This window comes from Schistosoma haematobium, chromosome 7 (genome assembly GCF_000699445.3).
Source record: "Schistosoma haematobium chromosome 7, whole genome shotgun sequence".
NCBI lineage: Eukaryota > Metazoa > Platyhelminthes > Trematoda > Strigeidida > Schistosomatidae > Schistosoma > Schistosoma haematobium.
Window position 1 is genome coordinate 17,405,197 of NC_067202.1, and position 18,101 is coordinate 17,423,297.

The 18,101-nt window shown below is 35.1% G+C and overlaps 1 protein-coding gene across 1 annotated transcript in view; it reads left to right on the plus strand.

Annotated features, from left to right (window-relative positions):
- Positions 1–18,101, plus strand: part of TNS1_4 (Tensin 1) — a 116,973-nt gene that overhangs the window by 34,952 nt on the left and 63,920 nt on the right. The window contains exons 2-6 of the mRNA XM_051218130.1: positions 1,698–1,880; positions 4,004–4,323; positions 6,548–6,837; positions 10,439–11,256; positions 13,291–13,404. The gene's annotated coding sequence lies outside the window, so the exon portion shown is untranslated. The remainder of the gene's footprint in view (positions 1–1,697; positions 1,881–4,003; positions 4,324–6,547; positions 6,838–10,438; positions 11,257–13,290; positions 13,405–18,101) is intronic.

Below are 18,101 nucleotides of genomic sequence, written 5' to 3' on the forward strand. Positions count from 1 at the left end.
CTTCACTCACTCACTCACTCACTCACTCACTCCACTCACTCACTCACCACCTCACTCACTCACTCACTCACCACTCACCACTCTCACTCACTCACTACTTCACTTACTCACTTACTTACTTACTTACTTACTTACTTACTTACTTACTTACTTACTTACTTACTTACTTACTTACTTACTTACTTACTTATGTCTATTACTCATAATGGAGCATAGGCCGCTGACCAGCATTCTCCAGCCCACTCTGTCCTCGGCCTTCTTTTCTAGTTCCATCCAATTCTTGTTCATTTTTCTTATGTCGTTCTCCATTTTTCGGCGTAATGTGTTCTTTGGTCTTCCTCTTTTCCTTTGGCCTTGAGGATTCCATGTGAGGGCTTGTCTTGCGACGTAGTCGGGTGCTTTCCTCAATGTGTGTCCTATCCACTTCCAGCACTTCTTCCTGATTTCTTCCTTCACTGGAATCTGGTTTGTTCTTTCCCACAGTTGGTTGTTGCTAATAGTGTCCGGCGAACGGATCCGAAGTATTCTACGTAGACAGCTGTTAATAAACATTCGTATCTTCTGGATGATAGCTTTCGTAGTTTTCCAGGTTTCCGCCTCATACAGTAGAACTGCCTTGACATTTGTATTGAAAGTTCTGACTTTGGTGTTGGTTGACAGTTGTTTTGAATTCGAGATGTTCTTCAGTTGTAAATATACTGCTCTTGCTTTTCCGATCCGCGCTTTCACATCTGCATCAGATCCACCGTGTTCATCAATGATGCTGTTCAGTTATGTAAAGGTTTTTACATCTTCCAAATCTTCTCCATCAATTGTGACTGGATTGGTGCACGCTGTGTTGTATCGGAGAATCTTGCTTCCCTCTTTTTGTATATTGAGACCAACTGCTGCTGAGGCTGCTGCTACACTGGTCGTTTTCTCCTGCATTTGCCGTTGCGATTGAGAGAGAAGGGCCAGATCATCTGCGAAGTCTAGATCGTCCAGCTGCATCTTAGATGTCCACTGTATCTCGTGTTTGATAAAATGTACTAGATAAGAAAAATTATTTCAGTATGAAGTATACAAAGAAATACGACTTTGAAAAAATAAAGTACTATAAATGAACTCACATTTTATATTACATGACCACGTGTATACAGATACTGTTAAGGAATTTCGTACTGACTAACTTCTCGCACTAGGAGTGTTGTTTACGAAATTAAGAGCACGAAATGCGAATGTTCGGCTATTTAACCGGGTTGTTAGACACGAAGGGTCCATCTAAAGGAGTTAGAAAACCCTTATTCCAAACTAATGGTGTACATGAGCTTCAGGATCTCAAAAGAATAAATGGCGTATGAATCTATTGTTGATCACCAGCTACCATAAGACTACATCTGCTAACGTTGCTTCATCACCTTGTAGATCAGACCTGAAGGTCGAAGGTTTGTGGTAAACCCTCCTTAAGAAAACCATCTGCTTCGGTTCAGGTACTCAGGCAATATCGCAGCCCACATATAAATCAAGTGACTTGTGTGGTGTATATGTATTCGGTGCCCCCTTGTACCAGTATTTATGTGTTCAGATAAATAAATAAATTTTAAATATTCATATAGATATTTCCTAATGTATACTGCATTTTCAAAAGATTTTCATTGTAAAATATATGAGATTCAATCATGATTATCGATACTATTATTATGTTAATATACATGTAGATGTAGACAGTGGTGGTAATGTACACGGACCAATGGATCAACGACATACTGCACGATTAGGAAATATTAGTCGTAGTGGTCAATTCATTCCTGGATCACGTTATTATCTTGGTGATAATATAACAAGTGAACGGTTTAAACGACGTCAATCTGATAGTGGTGCATGGGATTCTCGTTCAGAAAGTAAGCAGTTTTATCAAATGGTATAACATTCAGAAAATATATTTTAGAATTCTAAATTATAATGTTATTCATTGTGAAGAAGTAGCTTTCGTTCTGTTAGAATCTTATGGTGTCATCTATTCAAAAAGGTTTACAATTTCTTATTCCTGATATTCATAACTGAAGTCATGGATCCTTAATTGTATATAAGGTCTATAATAGATATCATACTAGTGAAGATTTGTAGCTCAGGTGGATGATTTCGGTGGAGTTTTGTTCTCTGAGCTGGATGGTTTGGTCGTGGAGTTTTCATCGTTCTTCTGAACGACATCATCAGCACAAACTTCAGATAGAAGTGAAGTGTTCGAATTTTTTCATATGTGTTTCACAGCTTGTTCTGTGCACCTCGATGTTGATTGGTCCTTATTGACCTTAATAGCGATTCCAAATTTTTGGCTTGATCACTGGTAGTATCGCGGCTTCTAGTCTTTGCATCACTGCCTCTGCGATCAGTTCTGATATTGGTGATCCCATTGGTGTCCCTTTCGTTTGTTCGTAGATTTTGTTGTTGAATTTAAAATATGTTTTTAGGCATAAATCGATGAGTTCCAGTAGACTTTGAATTTGATGCTTCGTGTATTTAGTGAGATTTGTGTCGTTGTTGAGCAGCAGCGATAAGAACCAATTAACAGTGGGGTGCACAGAACAAGCTGTCAAACGCATATGAAGAAATTCGAACACTTCACTTCTATCTGAAGTTTGTGCTGATGATATCGTTCAGAAGAACGATGAAAGCTCCACGACCAAACCATCCAGCTCAGAGAACAAAACTCCATCAATATCATATTGGTCTCTTCGATTTCAATATAGAATATATCATTTTTTGTATAAGGCTCTAATCCCATGTAAAATATAGACTTCATTCAATTAGAGATTTCTTCTATAATTCTAGCCTTATTTATATGGTTGTTTCAATGATGACTCGAAACTAGTGTCAATCACTATGATCAGCGGTACTTTACTATAAAGACGTATGAATTAGTACATTCATTTTATTTCAAAAATCCAATAAATTTTTTATTTGATTGAGATTATAAATCGATTAATGTTAGACCATTATTGAAAACTTGGAAGTACTGGACGGTTGTTTCGTCCTATTATGAAACTCCTTAACAGTGAGCATCCATGATCACAGTCTAATATCGATCGAGTCATGATCTCAGTCAATAACTTATCTTGTTCAAATCAATGGTCTGTGACTTCATATTACTAATGATGTGTTCTAATCCCTTGTTCAATTCATTCTTATAGTGGCTAATATAAAACTATCATTACAAATCTGAATAAACAGAGGCTGTGAATACATAACACATTTTAGTATGTTAAACCTATAAGAGATTTAATCGTAGAATTCATGAATCGATTAAAGTTAGACTATCATGATAAACCTGCGAGTACTAGACGATCGTTTCGTCCTTGCATGGGACTCTTCAGCATTGCTGATTATGAAGAAAATAACCATGGCCTTTTGAATCTTTCAGATAAATTGAAAAAATGGGTTACAAATTATCAGTTCAATGGTCACAGTACCTAATCAATAGGGTTAGCATGTTAATTATTGATATATGAATATGTACTATGGAATATCATGTTACATAATTAGTGTTAATAGTATAGATTAAGTTCAATGAATGAAGACAAACTAGTATGTAGATAAAAACATGCTATCAACCTATGAAATCATTTCACTGTTGAGTTACATCATGTTAAGAGATGTCAAGTACGTAGTCAGTCATAGGCAACATAGGTCATAGCATGAATGTTGATCCATTCACATTTCTATCTGAAGTTTGTGCTGATGATGTCGTTCAGAAGAACGATAAAGGCTCCATGACTAAACCACCCAGCTCAGAGAACAAAACTCCACGAAAATCATCCACCTGAGCTACAAATCTTCTCCACCATCTCAACATTTTTAACGCCATATCACAACAAAGGAATGCGGGATTGGTAGAAACTGTATATATATCAATGGTAGTCACTACCCATCTTTACTTTCCACATAGTTGTTTAAATTATCATTTGATGAAACTAAATGTATCATGTATTGAATTCATTCATTCATTCATATCTATTTTTTTTAGTTCATAATCATCATGTTCACAATGCATTTCGTAGTCGTACTTATTCTGAAACTAGACGTTTGAATGAATACTCTGATAATTCAATGTCTACACGTTATCATAATCAATCAAATCAACAACCATATTATAAGACAACTGCATCACATAATATATCAAATCATTCACCAACACATACACATATATCACGTTGGTCATCAATGCAAACAACTGGTACACAAGGATTATGGAGAGGAACAAGTGGTGGACGATATGCTACTACTTTAACAAGACAACATATTAAAAAACATCATGATCCAATTGAAATGGTAGTTAAACATACAGTGAGTTGAAATGATTTTTATAATTGACTTATATGTGAAGTATGTTTTCTCAACAATTGAAGCTAGACCACTATGAGGAACCTGGAAGCACTGAACGGCCGTTTCATCCTATTGTGGGTCTACCTCGACAGTGCGCATCCACGACCCCGCCTTGAGAGATTCGAACCCATGACCTATCGGTCTCGTACGCGAACGCTTACTCTTTAGACTACTGAGCCGGTCAATACCCAATGATGTTAATGTCTAACTTCAACTAATCCACGAAATTGAGTGACACATCCACCATTATCTTCAGTATTTTACTATCTCATAATAGACCCAGTTGAACTCCACTAGTCACTGCTTCTCACTAGAACTCCAGGAAATACCTCTTGGAGACCGTCACTAGTGATCATATGATGATTATAATTAGAGAGGGATTTTGTGGATAATATAGTAATTTAATAGATGAACTCATCAGTCAATTGAAACTAGACCACCATGGAAAACCTTGAAGCACCGGACGGCCGTTTCGTCCTAGCATGGGACTCCTTAGCAGTGGTTATTATTATAACGGAACAAATATGCTTAAAGTTGAGTAAAAGTAGGATGTAATAAAACCAAGGGTGGTCAAGCTATAATGCGACATTAATCCATGAAATCATTTACAATTAGACTGAGTCATTTTAACAAGTGCAGACTACCTTGTTGGGTTCCACATGATCATAACGCACGTGTATCCACTACTTGTTTGCTATTATATTCTAACTTACTAAACTCCTCATAAATCGATTTTATTATTTGATTGATTTATGTAGTCTCTGACTGTATTTTAGATGCCAAATACTTTCTATTACCATGAATTCTGTTACTATCTATACTACTATGAGATTAACCCTAAACAATTTCATCTGTTTATGTTAATGAGTTATGACAACTTGAACTGATGTAAAATACATACCAAGTTTTGTGTTGCAATTGACTAAGTGACATTACTAATTAGTTATTGTTATAACGGAACAAATATTATAAAAGTTGGAACTGGTTTTTTCACTTACCTACAGTCTACATTAGTCATAGAAACTCTTAGATTATTCATGTATAATTGTAAATTTTTTATTATTATATGACGTAACGCTGTCCGACATTTCTGTATCTAAGTTACGTCTATTTAAAATGTAAATATAATAGAAGGTGAGGTTATTTGGTGAATGGTGATTACATAGTTGGGGGTCAGTATAAAAATTTCACTGGTTGTAATCATGAGTCAATTGAAGTTAGACCACTATGGAAAACCTGGACGGCCGTTTCATCCGTATTGTGGGACTACCTCAGTAGTGTGCATCCACGATCCTGCTCCCCGCGAGATTCGAACCCAGGACCTATCAGTCTCGCACGCGAGCGCCTAACCATTAGACCACTGAGCCGGTCAGCATCTGACGGTGTTATTGTCTAACTTCAACTAATCCACTGATGTCAGTTTATGATGAAAATCCTAAATCTAATTTCTATCCGTTAACTATCAACCGTAAATCATAATTCTAATTTCTCACACTAGTTTATAACCCTTATTTAAACCCCAGTAAGTAAGTGGACAGTCTCAAGGTCACTTTAATGTCACTCAAAAGTTATCCATTCATTATAGTTTCCCTATACTATTCTTTTATGAAGTGGCATTAGATGAATAGACAGGAGAGGTTTAGCAATAAGAATACTTCAAACAATTGAGTTGATTTCATGATATGATCTGAATATTCATCATTTCAAATTATCAACTTTATAAGTTTCAACAGCTTATTATTCAATCAGAAGGATCAACTACAATCTTGTATGCAATGATGGATAGTGGCTAGCAGTAGAATCCAGGACGCCCGTTTCGTCCTATTTGGGACTCGTCAGCTGGATGTACCTGCACCTCAGAGTTGATGTTCACTCTTGGAGTCAAACCCAGTACCATTCGCCTCAAAAACCACCGCAGGTACATCTAGCTGACGAGTTCCAAATAGGATGAAACGCGCATCAAACTAGATTCCACTGTTAGCCACTATCCATCATTGTTTACAAAAAGCTTGTGAATTATGGCAATATCGAGGTATAGGCACAGTATGCACATATGTCATTAACAGTCTGATCAATTGCAGTGTTAAACCTCAATGGGAAGTTACAAGCCAAACAATACCAAGTGAATTTACAATCTTGTACTTTTTTTTTCTTTTTTACTATTTTCTTTTAAATCTTTATAAAGCCATCAGCTGGTGCATCAAGAGTAGATTTACTTTCAGTAGATAATCGTCAAGGTAGTTTACCACATTTAGCCGCCTATTCAATTCATAATACAGGAGGAATAAGTGAACGTGAACAAAAATTACAAAATGAATTATTAAATACACAACGTGAATTACAACACTTAAAACGTTCAAGAAGTTTAACTGGTGATCAAAATTTAACTCATTCAACTACATTAAAACAAACATTGAAATCAGGTTCTAGTCAATATTTAAATGATGGATTTTGGACAACGTATAGTTTAAAAAAGTAAGTTATTATAATTTATTTATTTATTTGAACACAAGTCACTTGGGTTATGATACTGACCGGGTGTCTAGATCGAAAGAGGTCAGTCCCTGAGCCATCGGCTTAAAGGACTGATCCACAAGGAAGTGGGGCAACATTATGAGATATAATCTCATTGTAGCCGGTGACCAACAATTGGTTCATACGTCATCCGTTCCTTCAGGGTACTGGAGCCTATGTGCACCATTGGTTTGGAATGAGGGTTTTCTAACTCTCCTACATATCCTACATATCCATCAACCCCGTTAAAGCATCTGCCGGACATTTGCTTTTCATTTTCTCAATTTCGTAAACAAAACTCGTGGTAATAGAAGGCAGTGAGTAGAACTTCCCTGGGAGTGACTGTGTACACGTGGCTATGTGACAGCATTTGGAGAGGGAGAGCTGACTTTTCCCACCCTCGGCTGTACCAGAGTATTTGGGGTCAAGTTACTTTAAACATATTTATGGGTTACTGTTTACAATGAAGTAGATTGTATAGTTACACAAAACAGATAATAAAAATATACAGTTTAATAGAATAATGAAATGATAAAGTAAATAGGGTAATAGCTAATTAAATAGAAGAGTGTATAGAAAGAGCTTCAGAATAAGGGTTGCCGAGATTATTAAGTTTTTGGCTGAAATCATGAACCGATTGATGTTAGACCACCGTTGGAAATCAAGAAACACTGGACGACCGTTTCTTCCTATTGTGGGACTTCTCAGCCGTCATGTGCTTCCAGATTTCCAACGGTGGTCTAACATCAATCGATTCATGATCTGAATCAGAAGGAATTCTTTTGAGTGTGAATAGTTATATTTCTACAATTTTAAGCTTATCTATTATAAAAGAAATCTGATCAGATTTCTTACAAACAGAACAAAAACGATCCGATCAAAGGATACCATAATGAATGAGTTGAAGTTTACTAATGGGATGTTGACGAATATCGTTTACTATTAAAGCTTTCTTAATGAATTATATATGTACAAAGAGAAAAAAGAAAGGCACTGGTGATATAGTTCACTCCTATGAAACCACTTTTCTTAAAACTACTATTCAACGGGGATGTAACTACCAATGTCCTGTATCATAAATTATTGATAGTAGTTGAAAGGATATGTTTTACATAGTTAACTTTCAGTTGATATTTTCTGATCGATCAATAATATCTATTCAAACAATCAGTAAGTTACTTGAGTTTACTTTCTTTGTGTATCTACACATTCGGCTGTTCTTGTGGAGATAGATATACTGAGCATACTATCAGAAAACTTAACCAAACATATATATATCGACTAGGAGCTCTCAAATATTATTCTTTATTGGGATTAGTAAAACATATTTGTATAACTACTCCTGTGGTGTGTGCTATTGATGTCGACGGATATCAGTAGTATGTATGATCAATAGAAAGTGAAATACCTGGCAATAGAAGATTAAGAAGATCAACGAGAACAGAATGAGAATAGAAAGTGATTGGTATGAAAATGAAGGAACAGTCAAGTTTAAGACAATGGACTAACACTTTACTACTGAAATGTCTGCTGTATGATTCTCAGATTTTACTACGATGTTCTGTAATTTTATCCTCAATTGTGTGTTTTCATTCACTACACAACTACTGATAGGAAACCAAAGTCTAAGATATCTTAACAACCGATTTTTACTACGAAACTACGATATTTATGCTTGTCCATGTAGAAATATTTAAACCGTAGATAAGTTAAATACACACTGGAAATGAAGAATGGAAAGAGTTTTACAATACCGAAGATTTCTCTATAGATCTAAATTGTTATGAATAGATGTTACTTTCTCAATGTTTTAGACAAATTCTATACTCGATATGTTTCCAGGAAATGAGTTTTACTTACTTACTTACTTACTTACGCCTGTTACTCCTCGTGGAAGAGCATAGGCCGCTCACCAGCATTCTCCACCCAACCCTGTCCTGGACAATCCTTTCCAGCTCCTTCCATTTCCTATTGATCCTTTTCATATCTGCTTCTATTTCCTGACGTATTGTGTTCTTTGGCCTTCCTCTTTTACGCTTTTCTTCAGGATGAATTTTAGAAGTGAAAATTCATAGACTATATCAGAGATATTGTTAGTTGATATGCTTGGAAGCTATTACGAGTTCACCCTATTCGGTAAACGAAACGAACTTCAAAGATACAGTGACACGATAGGCTATTCTAATTCATTGTCCCCGACCCTGCTAACTAGATTAAGAAGTCTTGATGAGGCATAGAGAATGTATTCTACAAGCACACAGGAAATACGAGGTCAATAAGCAGAGAAATCAAGCTTATTTATACAATGATAGAAATGCCCTTGATAGAGCCACAAAATAGCGTACTAGAAAAAATCTATCAACCAATGATAGTCAATGATTTATGAGTGGGAAATATAAGCTGTAGGCTAACTAAGCGTTTCTTGGCGCGAAAACATACGACTCAAATTTTCAGGATAAAATGACAAAATTAGGACCTTTTTCAAGTGGGTTCTGAGGATTTAACATCCTTAACATTAGTAATCTATGTTAAGATAGTGGTTGGAGGTAGTCAATAGGAAATTTTGGACATGGGTTTCGTGCTACTTGGCACTTGTCAGCAAGGTGTACTTGTAATCTTGAAGGAACCAATGCTCCCTGACAGATTCGATCCCGTGCCACCCAGCTTCACAGTCGATAGGATTCGATAGTCACTAAGAAAGACCTGAAACAGCTGATATTGATCATCACACAGTAATATTGTTAGTAATCATTTTTAACAATAAAATTATGCTTTTTATCATATTTCTTAATAGTACTGGTTATATAAAAATCACTGGTTGCAAACCAATCTTAACTTCAGTTATTATTTCGTTGTTATACACTTATTCTATTAGCGAAAACAGATGGTAATTGGATGAGTGTTTTATCCTAATAGGTCATAAACAAGAACCCATCATAAGTAGAATCCCAGCCTCATAGAAAGAGCTATTTCTTTTTTAGGCTGACGAATTGAAGTGCCATAGTTTGTATTTAATATTCAGTCAATGGAATGATCATCTTAATTGCCTGATTGATTCGTTTATGGACTTGGTAGTTCTCAGTTTCTTAGAGTAAGTTGATGTTCTTTAGTTAGTGTGTAGCTGATAGATAATCATTAGGAAGTGATCTATTGTATTTCAACGTTTCCTTCTAATAATTATTGTATTCATCCGATTGTAATCAATTATATGAATATGTCCCTTTTTCATGTAACTTGGTTCATAATTTCTATGTTTTTGATTGAGATAATGAATAGAGAAATGTTAGACAATCATTGAACAATCATTTTGTCCTAATATGGGACTCTTCAACAATACGCATCCACAATTTCGCACGTGGGACTCGAACCCGGGACAGTCAGTTACACGAGCTAACCCTTAACTTCTAGACTATTGAGCCGATATCCAACCATGTTAATGCCTAACTTTAACCAATCCACGAAATTTTCATTGGTAGTCTAACATTTATCAATTTATAGTTTCAATCAATCTCCATAATTCTATACTGATAATTCAATGTTTTCTTATTATTAAAATGAAAAGGAATGAAGGTCAACCATGTGGTGCACGTATTGCAGGTAAGTTATTCTATAATCACGATAGTGACTAACACAAATTATTGGGAATAAGAATTTCAAAAACCCAAAATAACAGAATCTGATCTGATATTCTCAGTTCACAGAATATGGACAAAGAATAAAATAGTTGAGATCATTAGTCAATTGAAGCTAGACTACCATGAAAAACCTTGACGCACTGGACGACCATTTCGTCCTATTGTGGGACTCCTCAGCAGTGCTCATCGTGGATAGAACAAAACGGACGTCCAGTGCTTCCAGGTTTTCCATGGTAGTCTAGCTTCAATTAATTCATGATCTCAACTGTTGAAATTACTACAATCTCCACAAAAACCCCTTCTGATACTAAAGAATAAATAGACAATAAACATTGCATGGTTCGTTTATTTTTCAACCTTGATTTTAGCATGTTGCATTTCTAATGTCAAGGTCAATAACTATCCATTCTTGTTGTTGTGTGTTTTTTTTAAATATTTTTGTTCTGAAATATTTCATTTGTGCATAATTTATTGATATATCTATATGTGTATGCATGTAGTAACTAACTAGCAACGTTCAAGATGTTTACGTAAACAAGGGTTTGTGTTCGCTCTCTCTCGCTCTCTCTCTGTCGCTTGCTCTTTCTCTCTCTCTCGCTTTCTTTTTCATTTCTTCGAGCCAAATGGTATTATATAGGTCAATATTTCATTTGGATAAACCAATGCATATTTATCACGTTAACAATAAATCAACAAAGTCAATCAGCAATATTCTTGGTATTTTCTATACAGTATAATGAAAACAGTAAGTGTTACAATATTTTTGTAATCTATAATTGAGGTATGTTTGTGTTGTGTGTATGTGTGTATGTGTGTGTGTGTGTGGATGGATGGATACGTGGGTGTTGGTTGATATATGTTCTAATGTTTATGTAATTAAGGGCCCAGTAAAGATACGAATTAACTAAATAGTCGAAATCAATTTGATGAAATGTAATCATAGTTCTTCTTTTTAATAGAAATTTCATTCTTTTCATCAAATATCATTGCCAAAAACTTCTTTCGTTTTCTTTCTCTTTCTCTCTCTCTCTCGCTCTCTCTTTCATATACCATCTAAATGACACTACATAAAAGGAGAGTAAAAGAAAATAAAGAAATTCCAAGTTTTTTTTGTTATTTTGAACTTTACTCATCAATAAATAATGATTTTAATAGTTGAGATTGTGAATCCATTGAAGTTAGACCACTATGGAAAACGTGGAAGTACTAGACAGTCGTTTCATTCTAGTGTGGGACTCCTCAGCAGTACGCATCCATGACTCTGCCTCACAAGATCCGAATCTAGGACCTATCAGTCACTTGCACGAGTGCTTAGTCTCTAGATCAGTGAGCAGGTATCCAACAATGTTAATGTCTAATTTCAACTAATCCACAAAATTGAGTAATATGTCCATCATTGATTCATTATCTCAACTCTCAAAATTATTCTAATATACACAAAATGCCCTTCTAATAAAAATAAGTAATCAATCAGATTTATTGAACTAAGTTGTTATTTGTGAATGCACTTTTAATCATAAACTAATCATTGCTGGATTACAATTGAATACTTTAAAACACTGGATGGTTGTTTCGTTCTAATGTGCAAACGAACAACCTTACCACAGGAAGTTGAACTTAGAGTTTTGAACCTTTTTTGATTATTCATCTCAAATAATCTCTAATTTAAGTAAATAACTAATAGAAGTTTTTGAGATTTCCTGGTAGTATGAAACTATCAGTTCACATAAGATTTGACTTTCGACCTTCAATCAAAATTTGATTTTTCATACTTTCAATTCTGATCTCTTAAATTTTTAATCGTAAATTTTGTTTAAGACATGGAAACACATCCACCGTTAGACACATACAACATTGGAATCTGACTCAATGGATCAGTAGTTAAGGGTTAGAGAGCGAGATCGAAGGTCCCGGGTTCGACTCCCTATATCGTGGTCATGGATGTGTACAAAAACGATCATCTAGTGCTTCTAGGTTTTAAGTTATGTGATTGAGATCTTGAACCGATTGATGTTAAACCAACATTGAAAACCTGGAAGCACTGGATGGCCGTTTCGTTCTATTGTGGAACTCTTCAGCAGTGCGTATTCATGGTCGGAATTCAGTGCCTTCGGTCTCACCTGCGGAGGCTTAACTTATGGACCACTGAATTGGTATCTAGCATTGTTAGTGTCTAACCTCAATCAATCCACGAAATCGTGCGACCATCTTCCATTGTACTGAGGTAGATACCTATCTCTACCCGACACGGATTAGCTCCACTGGTCAGGGCTTCTAACTAGAACTTCGAGAATTCCTTCAAGAATGTAGTTAGTTTTGATCTAACAAAGATCACTTGATGATCTGAGCTATGAAAATTAAATAGACTGTTGAAATACAACCTTTTTAACTTTGGTAATCAGACCTAATATAAGCATCTCTTAAACGAGGCGAAGTATAAACTACTCTAATTAGAATAATAGTTGGTGTAATCAATGATTGGAGAATTATCAATGACATTGATCAAATTATTTAGTATTCAGCTAAATGCTTCCATTGACTAGAAATAATCACAGTTTTGAACTCTGGCGTTTGTGAACAAGAACTCAATTGGGGCCAACCCAATTTATTATTCAATGGTCAATTACAGAGTTCTTTGGCAAATTGTAAAACCTATTATACATTAAGTACTTTATTTACAAATGTTTCATCACTTGTTCTTTATATTGTTCATGATTCTTTCAATTCACAATTCAGTCCTGTTTTCTACATTTCAATCTTCTCAACCTTCTTTTAACAGGCATCCAACATTGGATTCGTGTTATATGCTACTTATATCTGTCAACATTAGTAGTATACCTCATATAACTTCTATCCCAATACGGAAGAGAATTTGGGATATTTATTTTTTGTGGTAAGTATTCTACCATTTAATCATTCAGTTACTAGCCAATTGATTCGTGGCATAACAGTACACAAGTATTATAAAGATGTATTAGTGTCCAATGACAAATCATCAGATAATACTAACTCTACAGGTCATAAATTATGAATGAAAATTGAAGAAATCCATTTTAAAAGTATGTCCTGATCTAATTCAGTCAATCAGTCAGTAACAATGTAGAACTTCGTACGTACATACATTAGTTCGAGTTGCCACACCACATTAGCACAGAGACGCAGTAGTCGATTCAAATCCCGTAGTGGTAGAGGCGGTAAGAGTATAAGCAGTAATCGGGAACATTAGGGCTTGAAGATGTTATTCAAGGAGTATAATCCAGTGAAATAAATTTGAAAAGACAAGAAAATAAAGGGACATGAAGAATTCAGAAGATTAGAATTTGAGAGAACACAAGGAGTGAATGGACCTGCGCCATTGCAGACGACCTAATTCAAGCTATGAAGTCTAATTTGTTAGGTATTAAACCAGACTTTAATCAGTGTTATGCCCATTTTGAAGCCTAAACATAATAGACCTGATTAAATCTACCGTCACGAATAGTATATACTACTGAGATGTCTCACTATTGTATTGTTAATGCAATCATTTATATAAATGACACTTTTCCCGAAACTAAGATCCTGAGTTCAACTCCTGGCTGGTGGTTTGTGGACATGTTAGGACGAAACAGTTATCCTTTGTCTTGAAGTGTCAAATAGTTATTTACCTTAAACCGGTTCGTGATATCAATAAAATGGAATAATCTCTACAATCCTATATTGGTAATTAAAACTGTTGCTATAGGGTTAGTTATTATTTGATACTCTGTTCTAATTTTATTAGTAATATCATTTTGGCTATGCTCTATGCCAAGACTATTACATCACGTTAAGTAATACATCATCTATGTATATATATCTGAATCATCGTAATTGACAACGTATAATGGATTGGAATTTATAATGTCACATGGTATCTTACTCACAAAAGCGTATACACGTCCCGTAAATGTAATTCTATTGTGATTAAATAATACGATTTAACTTGTTGATTCTGGTTACCGTTTTTCAGCAAAGTTGTTTTCTACGGGATGTAGTTACCGATCCTATACCCAACCCTCTTCCTTTACCCGGGCTTGAGACCGACAGTAGCCTTAGAAGAGCTACAGGCGGAGTTGAGTATCTGATGCAGACGTAAAGGCGAGAATTGACGTAGCAACGACATCATTCCTACAATTGAAAAACATATGCAACTTAAAACAAATGTCTTTTAAAAATTATCAATGTCACATTCTTCAATACGAACTTCAACATAGTTCTACTGTGTGGAGCCGGGACTTCGAGAAATACCACAACCATCACTAAAGAAATACAATTGTCTACACAAGATACTCGATATCCGTTGACCGGATACCATCAACAACAACGTACTATGTGAGAGAACAAACCAACTTTCATATGAAGAGAAAATTGGGAAAAGATGTTGGAAGTGGATAGGACATACATTGAGGAAATCATCAAACTGCATTACGAAGCAAACGTTAACTTTAAATCCTGAAGGCGAAAGGAAAAGAGACCAAAGAACACACTTCGTCAAGCCCTGGAAACAGACATGTAAAGAAGGAATATCAACTGGAATGGATTGACCAAAACAGAATTGGATGAAGAATGGTAGTGAGCGGCCTAAGCTCCTCCATGAGGAGTAACATGCATAATTAAGTAAATAATACAATGTGTAAACTTCTTCATTCTTAATAGTGACGGTATGTTTACTAAGATCTTTTAATGTAAACATTCCAGATATTTATAAGATACTATTGATCATATCAATCAGAAATTCAATGAAAATATAACATCGACGGAAAATATTTCAACAATGAATCTCGTTGAATGAGGAATAAGATTTTCCTTCAATGACGTTGTTATCTATCTATCTATCTATCTATCTATCTATCTATCTATCTATCTATCTATCTATCTATCTATCTATCTATCTATCTATCTATCTATCTATCTATCTATCTATCTATCTATCTATCTATCTATCTATCTATCTATCTATCTATCTATCTATCTATCTATCTATCTATCTATCTATCTATCTATCTATCTATCTATCTATCTATCTATCTATCTATCTATCTATCTATCTATCTATCTATCTATCTATCTATCTATCTATCTATCTATCTATCTATCTATCTATCTATCTATCTATCTATCTATCTATCTATCTATCTATCTATCTATCTATCTATCTATCTATCTATCTATCTATCTATCTATCTATCTATCTATCTATCTATCTATCTATCTATCTATCTATCTATTCACACATCTATCTATCTATCTATTTATCCACACATCGTTCTCTAAATACCTCCTGTGCTCTCAATCGATAAATCCGACATTAATTTGCATTTTTGTTGTTACCTGGCAATGAATATAAACAACCCTTTTCATGTATATCAATTTACTGACTATTACTACTACTACTACTACTACTACTACTACTACTACTACTAAGCAGAAATTTTAAAGTCACAAAGGCATTATGTAATCCACATAAAGTAGTCGGATCGATTTGTTGTTGAATGAATTGATTAAATTTAAGAATCATATGAATGAGACTTATTATGTCATCAAATGGTAGAAATGAACATGGTTTGTTTATAAACAAGACACAATTGAACATTAAATATATAGACATATATATATTCATATTCGCGCTTTAATATACAAGGTCAAATTAAAAGGGGAAAAACCTGCTAAAAGATTGGGACAAATGAACTTTTTCATTATGTTCACATAGTATTGTTTACTTGAATCTTCCCATTGATTTTTAGGACTGCTTGAATTCACAAGCAGGACATTGGGCAATTAAAACACCATAGGATGACGAAATCAGTAGAATGTCTTGAGCAAGTCTAAACATTTATAGATAGTACATAGACAATTATAACCGATTAGACAATTCGGACTTCGCAGATAACTTAGCCCTCTGATCCCATACACATAAACAAATGTAGATGAAGACAACTAGTGTAGCACCAGCTTCTGTATCAGTAGGCCTCAAAGGAAAAAGTAAGATCCTTAAATACAACATGGAGAACACCAACCCAATCATACTTGATGGAGAAGCTCTGGAGGCGAGACTCTAGTTGACGGACGAGCCAATCAGAAGCGTTTGAGAGGTTTCAAGGTCACGGCGCCAACTTCAATGCTTAATGCTAACGTACGATCGGTTCATAGGGAATTTCGTACAAAATACGGTAATTGAGTGGCTATAAGAAATGAAACAGCGAGATTACAACTTGCGGTATAATATAATAGATCTCGGATTTTAACGCGAAAGCTTCTCGTGAATTTGGCTAAATAAATTTCTGGCATTATAGGTGATGTCAGTTCGTGATGAAAACCCTGTATATAATTCTTAACTAAGGCAAATTATGACAATTATCGCGAACTGGATAATAAAAGCACCATTAACACTGGCTGCAGCCAGGTACTACATTATATACGGATGATTGGAGAGCGTACAGACTCCTACATAGGCTTGGTTATGTGTATCATGTCGTTATACAAAAGTGGCATTCTGTGTACTCAACAATTGGAGTGCACACAAACAATATTGAAGGTATGTGGTCGAGGCTGAAAGGGTTTCTGAAAATTTTTTATGACTCCAGAGGTCGAATATTCTGTAGCAATATGGATGAGTTCCTCTGTTATATGCGTTATAAATTTGGAGCCTTTGAACCTCTTTCTAACCTTGACAGGTTTTTGAACCACTTATAAAAAATGTATCCACTTCCTTTCTTTGGTTTCGCATAATATATATTTTTACTCAATACTGACTGTTTGATGATTGGCTTATATTTCTCAAAGTCACTTAAGATTCGTTCATAGGTCGTCCGTAAATTAGAGTCTCGCCGCTGTGGAAGAGGTGGAATCTTTCACGTACCTGGGACGCATCAGCGATGAACAAGGAGGATCAAAATCGGACCTAAAGGCGAGGATTGGCAAAGCAAGGGTCGCATTCCTACAATTGAAGAACATATGGAACTCAAAACAACTTTCAACCAATATCAAAGTCAGAATCTTCAATATGAACATCAAGGCAGTTCTATTGTACGGAGCTGAAACTTGGAGAACTACAACAACCATAATCAAGAAGGTGCAAGTATTTATAAATAGCTGTCTATGCAAGATACTCAACATCCATTGGCCGGATACCATCAACAACAGCCTTCTCTAGAAGAGAACAAACCAGATTCCAGATGAACAGGAAATAAGGAAAAGACGATGGAAATGAATAGAACATACATTACACAAATCATCAAACTGCATTACGAGGCAACTACTAACTTGGAATCCTGAAGAGAAGCGGAAAAGAGGAAGCCAAAGAACACATTACATCGGGAAATACAATCAGATATGAAAAGGATGAATAACAACTGGAAAGAGCTGGTAATGATTGTTGAGGACATGGTTGAATGAAGAATACTGGTGAGCGGCCTATACTCCTACACAAGAAGTAACAGGCTTTATTATTCCATCATAATGTTCAATTAATTTTTAAACGGAATTTCATCAACATTATTGATTTATTAGTGCAAATTACTTTTGATTAATCAATAATAAATGTGATTGTATCAACTATTTGTGGGTGTG